Raw genomic sequence first — 12,863 nt, forward strand, 5'->3', positions numbered from 1 at the left:
CACAACTTCACTGAATTCTGACACTCGGTTCTGTTACTCTTGTTGGGAGGAAGATGAAGACTCTGGAGAGAGTCCAGTCAGTTCTAGCTCACCGAGTGGAAGACTGTTGTTACAGATCGCAGTGGCGTATATGAAAAGATCTTTCCCGTGAAACATCTAACCTGATTCCTGCTCAAAGTCTGCTTCTCTCTTGGCACGTACAGTCTCCAGTGCCTTGTGCCAGGTAGTTTAACAGCTGTCTGTGCACCATCTGCTGAGTAGGCCACATGTCAGTTGTTTGATTTACAGCCAGTGTGGGTGGAGGCCCCACTGGAGATCTATAATGTCCTCATTACATTAAGAACCATCTTATTGCTTTGCTCTCCACCCTCTCCCCTCTGTTACAGATGCCAACTTTAAACACCCCTTCGGCAGCTTCTCCCACATGTCTGCACACTCTTCCAAGTCATCTCTTGGGTACTGAAAGGCGGAGATGATGAGAGAGAAGAAAGCAACAACAACAGCAACAACTGAAAGGACTGGTAAAGAAATAGATGGGGAAGGGGAGGGGGGAGCAGGGGAAGGGAACAGGGTAGCTGAGGGTGTAGGGAAAGGTTGTGTGTATTTGTGACGAGCAAGGGTGATGGTGATGCTCATGCAGGAGCGCTGTGCAGATATTGTGATGGAAGTGTGTATAATGTTATGGCAATAATGTATTTGGACTCTCAGGAGAGCCATAGCGGCCATAGGACAGTTTTGTAGGTGTATTGTTTATATAATATAATATAATGTGCGTGTGTGTGTGTGTATAATATATGGATGCATATATATTGAACACACACATGTGTATATATATATGTGTGTGTGTGTATGTGTGTGTTTGCATTTATCTAATCTAATCTAATCTAATCTATATGTATGTGTGTGTGTGTGTATGCAAAACAACAACGAAAGTGTGATTCAATTCATAAGGCTATTACACTCTTCAAATTCCTCTGCTGTTCTGATGTCATACCCTTAAAAGCCTTTGTGACCCTGTGTGGATTGGAAGCTGGTCAGTGCAGAACAGCTTCATTCATTGGCTGATTGATTGATTTACTTCAGGCCTGTTCAACTGGGGGCCCCAGGCTCCCACCTGGTCACCTCCCCCTCTATTGCTTTGGCTGCAGCAGTAGCTGGGGCTCTGGGCTTCCCTGGGGCTTCTGCTTTCTGTGGCTGTCCCGGGGGTGGCATGGCACATGCTGCAGTGGGGATGGGGGGCTGCCCATCTGGGCGTGGGGTGCAGTGTGTCTTTGGAGGGGTATCTGCCTGTGTGAGCAGTGGAATGGAGGGCCCCATTCAGGGTTAGTCTATGGCTTATACTATTGCAACCCATGCAGCATGCAGCCCCCACTGATGTAGCTTTCCCTCTTCCCTTGTTTTCTGTAGCCCACTCACTTCTTACATCTCATTTCAAAATGGATCATAAATTCTTTGGTGTGAGGCTGTGTCTAAGCAGAGGGTCCAGCACCCAAGTTTCCTGACCATAACTGAGGCCTCTTGACCTTACTGTCATCGTAGTTATAATAGCTTACCTCATTGCTTTTCCCGCTCTCTCCCCACATCTCCTTTCACTTTCTGACCATGGGTCGAATTGCTGATAAGACAATGCTATTTGCAGCCCTCAAAGTCATGTATGAATAATGGACCTGATTTTCCTCTATTTTACACCACTGAATTCAGTCTTTGATCATCCATCATTGAAGACAGTGGAGTTACTATCGTGCAAATGAGAAGAAAATCACAATGGATGAATTCAGGGGCTCAGCACCTGAACCATGTATCTATAGGATGAATGCAAGAGGATATAAGGCCCCTAAGAACTCGTGGATGCAGAGCTTGTAGTTTTGACTATTTTAATACTAACTCACAGAGGCAGTGGGAAGTAGCTAATGGGTGTTTTTAAGTTAACATGCTGGAGCCCTCTAGGATGTGAAGTGTGTGAAGGTTTTAGTTCCTTCCCCCTTGAGCCTTGAGGGTTTGAGTTGCTCTTAGCTGCAGTCAACAGAAATTCTTGGCATTTCATGAGTAATAGATGTACACTATAACAGGCCACACTGGGTGGTACTATGCCCACCATGGTCTTTTCAGCTCCCTTTAATAATATCTACTTTAGTTCTGTCTGTCTATAAACAAAACAACATTCAATCTCATTTATATTTTATAACAAATATCATATTATCTTCCCCAAGAACAAAGGAAAACCATGTTTGTTCTTCCCTCTGTGTATGGATTGCCACACAACATGCCTCCATCTCTTTGTACCTCAGCCCAGACTGCATTTCAGGCTGTCCTTACATGCCCTGAACGAGCCTGCTTTCTAGCCATGTGTTCCTATTGTATGGACCCTGGGCTAAAATAAAGTAGTATGAGCCTCATGGTTTGATGCTTGAGTTGGAGAGAAAGAGGGACAGGGTGAGGGGGGTGGTTTTGACCCTGTTTGCTGCTGCTAAGGGGGAAGTCTGTTCTCAAAGAAAGTCAAACTGTCTGGCCTTTGCTAGTTTTAAGGGCAACCCCTTTCTATTTGTTGCTCTTAGCAGCATCTGGAAGAAGGTTGGGTTAGCCAAAGATGAAGCCAGATAGCCTTAAAGGGCTAGCTCCACACAGGCCAGCACACAAGTTGCACAGAGCTGGCCCTGATCTTCTGAGATTCTCCCTCTTTGCCTGGCCGCCTCAATGACGGATTATTTCAGTTCAGTGCTCTTCCTTCGCTCCTGGAACTGAAAGTATGGAGTTAAACCGTGAGAGTGGAGGATGGGAACACTGATCCTGACTGCCAGGCTCACATCTGAAAGATTAAGGCACAATCTAATGAGCTCATTAATTTCATTTCATTATCCAAACAGCGCTGTGGAGAACTGCAAATATTTAAAGAAGCCCAGCAGGGTCAGAAATGTATTTAATTAATATTGTCACATGATGCTGAGACCTGGGAAAAAAATCCTGTTGTTATACATTAATGTCCACAGTGACTCCTCCTTTATTTTTAATGTGTTTCCCTAGGAGTGATTTGGGTGATTCTCCTATCTGTCTAATGAAGTTATCTTACTGCCTCCAATTCCACAGTCTCAAGCACCTCACAGTTGTTAATGTGTTTGTTCTCACAATGCCACCCTCAGGTAGGGAATCTGATAATCTTCACTGTATGAAGGAGGGGTAGAGATACAATATATAGTGAGGCTAACTGATTTCCCCAAGGGAGGTGGTCCCGGGTGTCCTGAGTTTTCTGAATCATTAGACTGTCTTCTTTCTCCCTTACAATTGGGGCCCCTGGACTGAGAAAATGGCTGTGTTCTGAAAGCAAAGTGAGGCTGTATTTTCCAGTTCAGCTATTGTTACAGTGTGAAACATGTTGAAGTTTTAGTAAAAGAATTGTATTATCCTTTGTATTGTGGTACTGTTTCATGCTCTATTCAGGGACCAGGCCCCACAGTGCTACAGTCTGTACAGTTGTGATTAGTGCATTAAATGAGCTGTGATTTCATCCCATCATCTGCTTAGCCATTTACAAGCATCACTGGAAACCAAAAGGGGCCCCCTGGCTTGTAGTTTGGATCCAGGCCTTTTTCAAAGCTCAGGCAGGGGAAGGATTTCTGTAGGTCTAGTGTATTTGATCTGACCCTTTGTATAGAGGCTGGGGTCAGCCACAAAGTTTAGAACCAGACCCAAATCCCCCCGCTTTATCGGGTTGTGGATTGGGGGTTTTGGCCGGCACTGGCCTTCAATCTCAGCTTTATTTTCATCTCTGGATTGCTGAGGTCAGTGGTCGGCTTTTATACAGAACAAACGCTTTGATTTGGGAAGCTGTATTCATTCATTCCCCCCCTCTATAGTTATGTCAGCTTTGAACTGTCCTAGGAAGACCAGCTATTGATTTTCTTATTGTCCTAGCAGAGCATCCTTCGTCATGGAAATGAAGTATTATGGTTACCCAGAATGCACTCACATAGATGATTTTCCCCACTGTCATTTCTATTGCTTCAGGATCAAGAAGTATCATGGGTGAAATGCTTTGAAGGAGTGGTATTGTATTGTGAAGCCCTGAAATCCCGACCCTGTGGTATTTCTGTGAGTCTGAACTGAGAACTATCATTGCTGAACCATTCCTTGCTATGCAAAAGGTACCACTTTTCTGAAGGGGGTAGGGGAAGGGAGCACATTTGGAGTTAGAAAGCAGCAGAGATGATTCTGAATTTCAGTAGACAGGATCATCTACTACTGTTGCAACCAAAGTCTATTTTTACAGTACTGGTTAATTTGACAGAGTGCTCTAAAGAAGTCCTGGCCTCTTGAATGGTCAATACTACTTTGTTTAAATCAATGGACTGGCTACTTCAAAGAACAGAGCAGCCAGGTATGAACTATACTTAGCTAAGAGTCAGAGAGATGGATGGGAGATGAGGGCTGCTGAAAGTGAAAATGCCTTTGGGAGGCTGTGAGGTCTTCACATCTCCCCACACTTCAGACACATACAACACATGCAACAAACCAGCCTAAAGCACTGTCTCTAGTAGAACAGGGGAGTGCAGGATGCAGGGTTTTCTGTCCTTTAAGCACCTAATTTAATTGCAGATGTGCTGTACTCAGTATAATATCTGCTAAAGACCACAGCTATCATTAAAGCAGTGCTTGACATTAATGCATTATCGATAAGCTGGCGAGTTCAAAGGGATGGACGCCCTGCGCAATGACTGGGCACAGAGCTGACAGCTGTTGGGGGAGGGTACCGATTCACTGTTGTTAATGGCATTGACCTAATGAAGCAACTGGTTGAAAGGCCAAGCATAAATTCTGATATATTTTTAAATTAATAGTTGGGCACCTTTCCTCAGTGCTTTGTGGAACTTCAAGTTGGAATTACAAGGGGCTTAAGAGAGGAAGAAAGACAGAGGCAATAAGAAGGAAGAAAAGTGGAAGAACATCTAATTTCAGTTTTTCCTTCTTTGTGGCAGGCAGCTCAGTCCCTGATAGCCCTTGCCTGGGTTCTGTCATCCCCAGACTATGTTTTATTGCAATAAAATGAAGCTGTGCTTAGGATACCTTGAGTTAATCCAGCATCACTGAACATTAAACACGACTGCCTGTATGGCTAAGAGCCAGGTTCTGTCACATTTATTTGGCTGGAGCAGCGTATTAGTCTGCAAGAAAATCTACTGATTGGAGAAAGAGACTGCTCCCTGCAAGGAAAGCTGGCTGAATCAGGCTCTGAGTTAGTTCAGCAGTGTGTGGGCCAGGAGCGGTCCGAGGCTTTTGGGGGCGCGCAGCGGGCTGTGGCCAGCAGCCCTGGCATGTGGGTCAGGGAATGCAGCACGGCGGACTAGAATTAGGCACGGACACGTAGCGGTTGATTAAAGATTATTTTACTTACACCGTAGATGGTCGCGGTGCAGACAGGAAAACTTGCTTGCGTTGCAGTTACAGATAGGAAAGAAGAAGAGCGGACAAGAGTTCTAACCACGAACTCTAGTCCAAGGCCGGCTGAAAGCTCTAGAATCACGAGCCCGTCGAATCAACCGGAGAAAACAACTCAGAGAAGAACTCTGGATACACACACACGGAGTTTGCTAGGCTCTGCGGAACGAGCGCACAGGGAAGGGTTCGTCGAGGGATCAGGCAGTGACGGGGAGAGGCTAGAGGTTGATCAGGCCCCTATATCCTTCTTAAGGCACACGCTGGGTTTGTTGGACTCCGCAGCGCTTAGAGTTCTTCACAAGATGTGGAGTTCTCTTTCTCCTCCTCCATGAGATGGTTGTGGAGTCCTCCAACTTGGGCAGAAACTGCTCAAGCCTCTTATATGGCTAGCAAGCCAATCGCTAGCTGCCATGTGGGAATAATTTAGAAACAGCCAATAGTGGGAACAAATTTACATGTGAATGGCGGGAACTCCTTTGCACCGGGGTTTTCTCTACGCACCTGAGAATTGCACCGTGCAAAGAAAGCTCCTCGTGGTGGGAAATAATTCTGCAGTGCTGAAGCACACACAAAATCATACCCTTGGGCCATGACATCCCCCCTTGCTGAAGGCACAGCTGAATTATACCACATGCTCGTCACTTGGGTCGCCAGTAGCTCTTATAACGGGTCGTTGAACTAAATGGGTAAACACAAAATCAGTTAACATAAGAAGTTCGTCCTCCAGGGATTGAATCAAATAATAGCCGGCACAAACACATACACACATAACCAGATTCATAACAAAAAACTGCACGATCAGGGCTTCAGTGGGCGTCATGGCGAAGTCGCGCGTCAAGCCCTCACTTCTGCCGATGATGTTATCCTTCTTGGGGCTTCTCTCCACCACGCACTCTGAATTCCGGATCTGTGAAAAGAATTCTCTTAAAACAGTTAGTTCACTAATATTTACAAAATTCACATGAAACCACACTATCATTTTTAAAACATATAATACAGGTGTTTGCTACTCCAGACAACCGTCTCTTGCACACTCAACTGGATGAAATCGTCGCGGAGCTGTCGTCTATCTCTTCCAGATAATGGAAACCTAACTCATAGGCCAGCTGCCATTGGCCTGCGTCCCCTAAAATCCGAAGTTGCCACTTATTGAGCCCAGAACGCTGTAGGAGAAATCCAAACATGTATCGCTCCTCTGGTGTTCTCTGTGGCAATGATGGAAGATCGGATTCGCGATGTCTTGCGCCTTGAGCCTCGGTTGGTTGTTGACGTTCCCGATCGCTGGATAATCTTGGCTCCATCAGGATACTCAGTCGTGACAACTGACGAAGAAGACTACTCACAGGCTGGTTCACCATTGGGTTAAGCAGAATCCGGAGGATAGCGATGTTCTTTCGCCCATAAACCTCAAGACAACTATCTATGCTGTGAATGGTCACTGGAATGGTTCCAGGATTTTGTAGATGACGGTGAGGCCATGGTCTTATTCGCTGGAGTGATGTCAGTCCTAGTGCACATGCTCTGGGGTTCCAGGCACAGTACAAGACTCCGATAATCGCTAGCATGTGTTGCTCTGCGCCGGTATGTTCTGGCCGTTTGTCATTCCATGCGTGGGCCTTTTGACCGATCAGTCCTGCAACAAGCGCTGGAAGTGGAATAGGCCAGTGAATGTTAAACGCCACCATGTCGATGTCAGTGACATGTCCTTTACTCCACGAAGCTTGTCTGACCAAGAAGCTTGCTTCTTCCTGGTTCGGCAGGTAAGACCCAAGTTCCACGACCAAACGTCCCAACCACACAGCTAGAGTTTCTTCAGGTTGGACCGTCCAAGCACAAATGCGACTGGTGGCGGCACAAACCTCATCTTGTGCATCAGTCACTGGGTTGATTGTGGCTACTGGACGAGCTGTTACTTCGGGAGTCGATGCTGCTGTTATTGCTTCAGGCAGGAGGGGCAGATGCACTCCTCCGCTTGATTCTCCCTTCCGTCGGCAAGAAGGTGTGGTCGCCGGAAGCAACGCTGCGTCGGTGGGCGGGGTCGCTGGCTGAACTCTCGCGGGTTCCTCTGAAGCTCCACCCTTCTCTTCCGGTTCTTCCACGCGGTCTCCCTCTTGCTCGGCGCCATCTTGACGTGGCGTCTCAAGATTTTCTTTCACAGCCGCCTCTTTGACCGCTTGAACGGCCATACGCAGCTGGGCTCTCAAACTTAAATTCTTTTGCATTAAATCGGTTATAGTACGAAAAGTTGCAGTTAGCACTCCCCCCTTGTCGTATTTCGGGGCCACCCTCTCATCTGCAGCACGTCCCTCCGTCTCCAGATCTTCGTGGAGCTTGGATGGAAGCTCACGACCCCTTAATCTAGATGCTACCATAAAGGGGGCGAACCGGTCGATCGGTACCTGTTCTTCACTCTCCCGAGCACATCTTAGGCAACGGGCACACTCCTGGGTGAGGGTCGGGTTTACTGTGCCTGCCTGGCTGACTCTGGCGAGGGACACAGTGTCGAGGGGCCTAAACAGGACCCGTTCATTATTCATTATACACCCGAATGCCGCGGGGTGAAGATACACTTCCCTTTCTCTTGGGACTCCGTCTTCGGAAGCTCCCTCTTCTCCCTTCAGCGAAAGACGTCTGCTGATAAACCTCTCACCCATTCTGCCTGCCTGGTGGTAAGCGATATGCACCTTCAGTTCCATGAAGTTCTCTACTTGGCGTTTTCCACTGCACCAAGGGCAGTTCTTAACTAATTCTAGCTCCAGCGTGCTTTCCCTGGATCCCATCCTCGTCGCCATGTGGGGGCCGGGAGCGGTCCAAGGCTTTCGGGGGCGCGCGGCGGGCTGTGGCCAGCAGCCCCGGCACGTGGGTTGGGGAATGCAGGACAGCGGACTAGAATTAGGCACAGACGCGTAGCAGTTGATTAAAGATTATTTTACTTACACCGTAGATGGTCGCGGTGCAGGCAGGAAAACTTGCTTGTGTTGCAGTTACAGATAGGAAAGAAGAAGAGCGGATAAGAGTTCTAACCACGAACTCTAGTCCAAGGCCGGCTGAAAGCTCTAGAATCGTGAGCCCATCAAATCAACTGGAGAAAACAACTCGGAGAAGAGCTCTGGATACACACACACACGGAGTTTGCTAGGCTCCGTGGAACGAGCGCACAGGGAAGGGTTCGTCGAGGGATTAGGCAGCGACGGGGAGAGGCTAGAGGTTGATCAGGCCCCTATATCCTTCTTAAGGCACATGCTGGGTTCGTTGGACTCCACAGTGCTTAGAGTTCTTCACAAGATGTGGAGTTCTCTTTCTCCTCCTCCACGAGATGGTTGTGGAGTCCTCCAACTTGGGCAGAAACCGCTCAAGCCTCTTATACGGCTAGCAAGCCAATCGCTAGCTGCCACGTGGGAATAATTTAGAAACAGCCAATAGTGGGACACAAATTTGCATGCGAATGGCGGGAACTTTGCACCGGGGTTTTCTCTATGCAACTGAGAATTGCACTATGCAAAGAAAGCTCCTCGTGGTGGGAAATAATTCTGCAGTGCCGAAGCACACACAAAATCATACCCTTGGGTCATGACAAGCAGGAGCTGAGAGGTGTCAGCACAGCCCTGGAAAAACTGCGTGCATCAGTGTAAGTCCAGCATAGGGAATACCGGACTATTTGCTGCCCAGTAACAAGGTTTAGAGGCCACAGCAGAGTCCTAGCAAATGAGGAGGTAGCTCCCTGCCTTGCTTTCTCATCAGTGCCAGGGCAGAGTGATTAGGAAGGCCCAAGTTAACTCTCAGAGGGGAGCCAGGGAATCGATAACAGCAGCTCCATCCTCAGAAGGAGAGAGGGGAAACGGAGCTCTGCCCTGCATTTACTGGAAAAATGGGTTGTAACGTGAGCAGCTGTGGATGTAAATACCTGCTGTTTGTTTGCTTACAATCTGCTTTGCAGAAACAGAGAGGGAGAATTTTAAACGAGATAATTAGGGAAAGATTCTTTGCTGGTGGCACCTTTTCTTTAGTGGAGTCTGGTGGTTTATGCATGCCGAGGATCCAGCCCTGAGAATCCAAAATACTTAAAAAACAAAAAAACAAAAAAACCCCCAAACAGCTTTCTACAGCTGAGCTGATGGAACAGCCTTCCTCGTACCAACAGATGGGCATTTACAGGCATTTGAGAGAGTCCAGAGAAGGGCCTCTCAAGCTTTACCATGTCCTTGTTAAGGTGCGGAGCCCAGAACTGGATGCAGTACTCCAGCTGCAGCCTCACCAGTGCTGAGACAAGCCAAGTAGAGCAGGAGAATCACTTCTTTGCAATGGTTTTGCTGGAGATGCATCAATTGATGCATGCCAGCGTACTGTTGGCCCTGCTGGCTACAGCATCGTACTGCCGGCTCATGTTCATAGTGTGGTCAATTATTACCCCCAGGTCTTGGTGACAAGTGATGGGGGATCTTCAGTCCTGCTGCCGGATGAGAGGCAGCAGTTGCACAAGCACCCATGTCACGAGTTTTGTATGTGAGCAGCTAGGTGTACAGGGCCCCAGAACCCCCCTGCACTGATCTCCTTGACATCTGGCAGGCTTAGTGGCTGCAGCAGGGGCTAGCAGCCAGGCCTGTAGTAGTTTCCCTTCCCCCGTGCCTCGAGACAGACACAGTTGCACAAGCACCCATGACACGGGTTTTGCCTGTCAGCAGCTAGGGGTGCAGGAACCCAGAACCCCTGCACCTATCTTGTTGACAGCTGGCGGGCTTTGTGGCCACAGCAGGGGCTACCATCCCTGCAGCTTTCACCCTGCTGTGCCTTAACACACACAGTGTCACCCATGTCATGAGTTTTGCTTGTCCGCAGTTTGGGGTGCAGTTTCCCCCAAACCCCTCCACCGATCTTCTTGAAACTTGGCAGGCTTTGTGGCCTCAGCAGAGGCTAGCATGCCTGTATTTTTGACCTTGCTGTGGCTTAACACATACACATGACATAAGTTTGGGTCTCAAGACTTTGGGGTGCAAACCCTCTGCACCTATCTTCTTGAAACTTGGCATGCTTTATGCCCTCAGAAGGGGCTACCATTTCTGCAAGTTTTATCCAAATCTGGCCAGAAATGACAAAGTTATAGGCTGTTTCAACCTTCCCCGTTATAGCCTATGGGTGAAACATTGAAACAGCATCAAAATGGCGAAACGTTTCAACTTGTCTTGTTTTGTTTTGAGGCTGTTTTGACCATATCTGTTTCATTTTGAGTTTGCTGTTTCGTCCTCAAAACAGCGTTGAAACAAAACTGGTGGCGAAATTTCACATAGCTCTATTATTTTTATTGTTGTACAAAACAGATAGAAATTACATTGGTATAAATGTATCATGTGTCCAGGCAACAAGTTATGAAATATTGTGGGTCCTGCCATGCACTGCAAGATGAGATGGGCTGAACATCTGCTGGAGGACTCAGCCAGATGTTTAAGCCTATTTAAGCAAGTCACAGGCACCCATACAGATATTTACTTCTGAGCTTTAGGATATGATTAAATGCTGGATAAACTTCATGTGGACCCCTCTGTCAGCACACACCCCCCACCTCCCTTTCTGCCATCAGCAGGATCTGGACCCAATCATCCTGGTCTTTTATATCTTTGATTTCCCCGTTCCTAAATGCCCCAAAGAAAATAAGGATGCTTGAAGAAATCCATTGGTTTCAGCAGACCCTCATTAGAAGTGACTGCACTTAGATAACCCAGATAGATTTGTTCAGATATCATGCTGCTTCTCATGCATGTGTAAATGATCCTGGCTGCACATTCATGCATGAAATCATGGGGACTAGACTTGTGGCTGGAGAGAAAGCTGTGCTTTTAGCTGCTTGTTCCCAGTGACACTGCCTGCGGGGGATGTTACAGTTCACTCTTCTAAGGTTGCACAGATTAAAATAGCACCTTCCCATAGCTTCCTGTATTCCTAAAAAGCTGTTCGCACCAGGGATGTGAGATATTGTTCAGTGAGTTGGAAGTGCATCAAATGGAAGGATTTAGCTCATGGTGGGCACTTGCAAAGGATGGAGGGGAAGGGAGGTGGTAAAACAAAAAGATTAATAATGCTGATGTGGCCCTTTTATGATTTTATATTTTTGTTTCTTTCAAGAGAAAGAAACCAGTGTTAAAGGGCACGTATTACAAAAATGCCCCCTGAACTGCAGTAATTCCATGTAATCCTCATGATCCCACACCAGTTAACTTGAGTGAGCGTTTGACTTGACTTGCAGGTAGATGCTTTTAATTTCAGGGATGGCTTTGCTAACAGAGATTTATTTCCTTCCTGATATTCAGAACTGCCTCAGATCCTTTCACACACCCTTTGCAGCAAAGGCTCTTTGCACATGGGGCTGTGATAACAGACTAAAATTAATCTCTTTCTCTTTCATATGCAATGTGATTTGCAATGTTGCAAAATCAAAACAAGAAGAACAACACAAGTAAAGATGAAGCATTTCTGGGATAACGAGAAAGGAAGTTTCAGCAGCAAAAAATGTCACATGAAAAGATTGAAAATGACAAAGATGGATTTTGAGATTTCAACAAAACTCAAAATAACACTGCTGTTCCATTTTTCTTTTGGGGGTAAGGGGTAGAATAGTCTCAATTTCTTGACAACAAACACTTTCTCTCATTCTGCCAGTTGAACTTTTTGTTGCCAGGACTGATGACTTGGAGTCTAAAGATATTTCAAACTTCAGTAATGATGTTACCCAAATTTAGGTATCACTAATCCTACGGAATTTCTTGTCACCTCTTTTGATTTTCATTTTTTCGATGGGTCAATGGCTGTCCCCAAGGGTGAGCTTGGACTTCTATGCAAAAGATAAATACAACTCCTTTAAAAAATAAAACAGGGCTATATAAAAGTCTGTCAAATTTAAATCCTCTGCAATAGCATTAAAGACATACAGGGTAGGCCTGTGTGAAGTGGCTAGTATTCAATTCAGATTCAGATTTGGCTGATTCAGGGGACAGTGATTCAATTTGGTGATTCGAATCACTTCCCTGAATCGATTCGGCTGAATCTGATTCGGAGATTCGGCTGCTGCCAAATCTCCGCATCTCCGAATTAGCCAGGCCCATCCCTCACCCGCTCTCCCAGCCCAGCAATGGCTGCCATGTCTGCCCCAGCTCCCAGCACTTGAGGAAAAAAAAAAAGGCCCGACTCAGTGGGTGCTGCTGGGTGTGGGGGGGGGGTGATCCCCGCTGCCCCCCCACTGCCCCATGCTGTGTAGGGGGCTCTGCATGAGCCCTCTCCCTGATGCCCCAGCCTCCCCTCCCATGGCTGCCCCTACTGCCGTGGCTCTGGCCCTTTAAGAAAAAAAAATCAGAAAAACCCCAGACTCACTGTTCCCGCTGGCAGGGGGCGATCCACACTGCCCCACACTGTGTCGGAGGGTCTTCCACAAGCCCCCGAAGCCC

The 12,863-nt window shown here is 47.1% G+C and overlaps 1 long non-coding RNA gene across 3 annotated transcripts in view; it reads left to right on the forward strand.

Annotated features, from left to right (window-relative positions):
• Window positions 1-12,863, forward strand: part of LOC109283676 (uncharacterized) — a 177,618-nt gene that overhangs the window by 49,720 nt on the left and 115,035 nt on the right. For all 3 annotated transcript variants that reach the window (XR_009463415.1, XR_009463417.1, XR_009463416.1), the window contains exon 2: window positions 387-521. This is a non-coding gene — a long non-coding RNA (uncharacterized LOC109283676). The remainder of the gene's footprint in view (window positions 1-386; window positions 522-12,863) is intronic.

The sequence above is a fragment of the Alligator mississippiensis genome, chromosome 7, assembly GCF_030867095.1.
Source record: "Alligator mississippiensis isolate rAllMis1 chromosome 7, rAllMis1, whole genome shotgun sequence".
Lineage (NCBI taxonomy): Eukaryota > Metazoa > Chordata > Crocodylia > Alligatoridae > Alligator > Alligator mississippiensis.